This window comes from Rhagoletis pomonella, unplaced genomic scaffold (genome assembly GCF_013731165.1).
Source record: "Rhagoletis pomonella isolate Grant_MI unplaced genomic scaffold, Rhpom_1.0 Rhpom_scaffold_00001, whole genome shotgun sequence".
Lineage (NCBI taxonomy): Eukaryota > Metazoa > Arthropoda > Insecta > Diptera > Tephritidae > Rhagoletis > Rhagoletis pomonella.
Window position 1 is genome coordinate 44024254 of NW_023458555.1, and position 4557 is coordinate 44028810.

At 38.8% G+C, this 4557-nt stretch overlaps 1 long non-coding RNA gene across 7 annotated transcripts in view; it reads left to right on the plus strand.

Moving 5' to 3' along the window:
- Positions 1–1802: 1802 nt before the first annotated feature.
- The window catches only part of LOC118744574, a 200959-nt gene continuing 198204 nt past the window's right edge, over positions 1803–4557 (plus strand). For 3 of the 7 annotated variants that reach the window (XR_004993563.1, XR_004993567.1, XR_004993562.1), the window contains exons 1-2: positions 2107–2841; positions 2951–3128. This is a non-coding gene — a long non-coding RNA (uncharacterized LOC118744574). Of the gene's footprint in view, positions 2842–2950; positions 3129–4557 lie in introns of all 7 variants that reach the window. The other 4 variants (XR_004993570.1, XR_004993571.1, XR_004993564.1 and 1 more) reach the window with 3 other exon arrangements.

Here is a 4557-nt window from a genome sequence, read left to right on the forward strand (position 1 = left end):
GTTAGGGAAAGCACCTATTAGTTTACTGTGAGAGTCGGTAAACTCGCTCTCTACGAGTTTGCCGCAAAAACAATTTCACGCAATTTGCCAAACCAAATTTCTGCATAAAGTAGTAATTGTAAAGCTCATTGTATTTCGGCCGAAACATATCGTCTTATCACCAACTATTTGACCGAAAACTCTTGAATTTCTATACTAACCTGGCGTTCCAGTTCTAAGGCGCTCCAATTGTCAAATGCCCATCGAAGGCGAGACCAGCTCCATTTGGTCTTTGCAGATGGGTAAGCGCCCGGGGTCGGTGTCCACTCAGTGATCCGGTGGATCAGTTTGTAGTATCGTTTGCGAAACAAATGCAATCGATTAGAAGCTGAGCGTTATTAGTTAGGGAAATCAGCGTGTCTTCCACAAAATACCACATTTTCGGCCACTATCTTTATCAATAACCAAGCCCTGTCACAGATGTGGTGCATTGGTTAGCAGTGCGCGCTTCCACCACGCAGGGCTTGGGGTCAAGCCCTGGTTAAAGCAACATCGCGATAGAAATTTAGAAAAAAAAGGTTATTTTCTTAATAGGGGTCGCCCCTCGGCAGGCAATGGCAAACCTCCGAGTGGTTTTCTGCCATGAAAAACAGCTTCTCGCAATAATACAATCGCCGTTCGGAGTCGACGTAAAACTTTAGGTCCCTCCCTTTTGCGTGACAACATCAAAGCGCACGCCACAAATCGGTGGAGAAGCTCGGCCAAATACTAACATATGTGTAAGCGGAAATATATTATTATTATTATACCGTTTCGAAAGCCATACGATCCAAAGAAGTAAAATATGCCGATATCGAAGAATATGAGACAGCTGATGAAATGGCCAACTCAGACTTTGAGGATTCAATAAACGATGTAAATGACTCTTTACAACCACCCTTTGGGGAACGCGTGATAAAATTTGGCGATTATGCTATAGTTGCTATAAATTATTCATGAACAAGACATCATGGTCGTGAGATTCCAAAGTCATTTAAGCCACGAGTAGAAAGGAAAAAAATATGGAAAACACTCCATCAACACACAATGCTCCTATTGCTCGTGCTATCAAGAAAATAAATTTGATCTTGAATTCTGTTGTTAATTGATTCTTCTATCGCGAATAATGCTTTTTTTATTCGTGCGTATTCATTTTTTAATTCATTGAAGTTTGCCTTAGCCACAAAATTAATCATACGGACTGTTCTGAGTTTTCATGTCGGGGATGCTAAATTTGAAATCTACCTTCAGAGAGTCGGATCAGCCTGACCACCCGTAACCATCTTCTAAATACGATCTTCGGAAGAAGTATTGGAAAATGTGATTGTGGCATTCCCAATGTGGTACCCAATTTCGGGTACTTTTTTAACAGAAGTTACACTCATCAGAATGTATGTCAATGAATGCGAATGCTGAGGTAGTCTGTTCAACGGTGTTCAGTTGCTATATGCCAAACAACTGACTAAACCAAATTGCACCACCCACAAACCCAACCGTTCGCACGCCTTTCAAAGTGTTGCTACTTGGAAGGACCTAAGAGTTGGGTTGTTTTAGCGCCCAACTTGGCAAACGTCGGTCGCTATACATTGAAGAGGATGATGCTCTTGTGGTATACTGGCGCTGAAACCATTGCTTCAGCTGTTGCTGATGCCGACTGGCAGGCTGTTGATGCGGTGTAGTGATGCTGTCGAGCTCACTCGCCGTTCCAGGATTTTGCTCTCTACTTAAGCCTTAGCGTTTTTTTATTCTTTTTTCTTGTTATTTCTCATTTCATTTTCAACTTGTCTGTTATTTTTTCTCATTTTTTTATCTTTTGTAGTAGTCCTTGTATGTAGGTGTCTAGTGCGTGCGTATGGTGGGTGTGCCTTTTCAAAGCTTTTCTTGTTTCATTTGTGGAGGGTTAGCTCGCTCGTTGGTTAGTACGTTGGTACGTTTGAGGAAAACAACTTAGTAAATGCGTAGAACGGTTCCTGTTAAAAGCAGTAAAAAAAGCTAGAGAATAATGCCAAAAAATGGTAAAACGTATGATGAGAAAACAAAAATTAGAACTTGTTGGAGGGTAGCAACGTTGATTAAATTTCTTCTTGCATCAAGTAAGGTAGTGTACAACAATAAATACAGCAAAAACACCTAACGGTTCTTGTTGCTACCATCAGATCAACTAGCACTTTCAGATGAACCGAATGAAATAAAAGCAACCAGCAACAACAACATGGTGGATTACAAAAACGAGAAGAAAAAAAATTAACATGGATCCTATCAGTTGATGATGCTGAAGCAGAAGAAGAGCCAGTGCCAATAGCACCAACTCCAGCATGCCTACAATCGTACCGAAAGGAATGAACGAACAATACTCCACGTTACTAGGTACATAGTACATACATATGTATGTATGTACATAAAACACAAAGCTCTCAAGCATGGTCTTGCGTTCACTGGTGCGTTTGCTGAAGTGCTGTAGCGGATTATTAATAGAAAATATAGTTGAACCATTCATAGAACGGCATGTTCCAAGATAACAAACATTGAAATGCGTTGCCAGCCATACGCTCACACTCACGTTTTCGAACGAACGTACGCATGCACCCACACAGCAGCACATTAATTTGTGCGAAAGAGCGCAAATGGCGCGTAAATCGCAGAACGCGTAAGGATTTTCCCGGTTGTTTGGCGCGCATAGAAAGTGAAACTTTAATACGATTTAAGCTGCCGAGTAGAAGAGTACTGGAAGCGGATATTATGTACACAGATATGTGTGACATAGCATATGGGACAAATTGGCATGCACATAACTTTATGTATGACAGCAGGAATATCTAAATTGTAATTGCTGATTATGATAGCAATCATTGAATTAAATGCGCGCCTATTAAAAGAAAATTATACGTTATCATATCGTAGAATGTTTTAAGAATGATTTTCTTTCTTGCAGATCTCCTTCTTATTCGATACTACAAGCGTTTTTCGTTTGGGACCGATACTAAAGAATTATTCGCCATTTACATCTCTCGTTTGCGGAGTATCACAACTACCGATATGTCCTTTTTCACAGGGCTCTTCTATTGACGATGTCAATGTCACCTGCATATGCCAGCAGCTTCGTGTTTCTAGTAAGTATATATGGTATAGCTGCAATTCCGAGTAGCTAAGACCAAAACCAATTCCTCATGACAGGATTTTTAAACCTTTTTATAAATCATAATTTAACCGTTAATATTTGATTTCTATGTTTCCGATTAAAGTTCACCGTTAGTTTTTGATTTTTATTTATACGATCATATTATAACCGTTATTTTCAGATTTAATTCTTTAGGTCATAAAAGATTTAAATCGGCCATAAAAACGTAATCTACATTATAGCAGCAAACAATTGTTGAAAAAAATAAAAATCCAAAATGATTATTTTTTATCGGAATAAAATAAAAACCGGAAAAAATTTAAAATCCAAAATTAACGATTACACTGGCACACATAAAAAAGTGATTTTAACCACACCAACCTACCGTCATGTATTTCGACCCACTAAATTCGAATCTGAGGTCCGTTTGTTTCGTACACCTCCTAACTTTCGGGTAAATTTCGAAAAACCGAGAAATGGTAATAAAATCGCAGTAAAAACGGACATCAGACTCAGATTTAGCGGGTCGAAATACATGTTGGTATGTGGGTCTTGTTAAAGTCACACACCTCCTTTTTTTTTGTGTGTCGGTGTTATTCTTGATCAAAAATAAAAAATAACGATCTTTCAAAGACCTAAAAATCTTGCTCTTGATAGACTTTACACGGACATGCATTGAGTTTAAGAACTACTCGGATGCAAGGTAAACCTGGTTGATCAAAGCCACCTTACTTACACCGAGTAAAGAGTTTTGCCACTGTGCTGAATCTCTCATTTTCAATTTTCTTTAAAGAACTATAGAAAGCACCTATCTAACAACTGTTTTAGGGTATCTTTAGCGATGGTCTGTATGAACTCACTGCATGAGAAAAGCGTAATATCAATTGAGGCTAGAAATATTTTTCCGAGGAGCTAACAGTTGGCATATTAACCTCTGGCTGATTTGCCAGCCTACATATTCCTAATCACTGCTAACCATGTTAACCCCAGAATACTAATGTAAGTCCAATACATATTTACATTATAAAAAACTTGTATTTTATTTGACTTAGAAAATACTTATTCAAAATGTTTGACGGTTGATGCCTTAAGGTGAAAGGGACTGACGTGAGTTAAGGTGAGATGAGGTGAGTTGGGGAGAACTGACGTGAGTTTATGTTAATTGAGATGAGTTCAGTTGAGTTCAGGTGTGCCCAGGAAGTGAGCTAATATTAGATGCGTTGAGATAAGGTGAGTTTGGGAGCGTTGAAGTAAATTAAGATGTGTTGAGGTAAATTAAGGCGAGTTAAGATGAGCAGAGGTGAAGTGAGTTGAGTTGAGTTGAGGTGGCCAACATCTTTGTCTTTATCTTCATCTTCATCTTCCTCTTCATCTTCATCTTCATCTTCATCTTCATCTTCATCTTCATCTTCATCTTCATC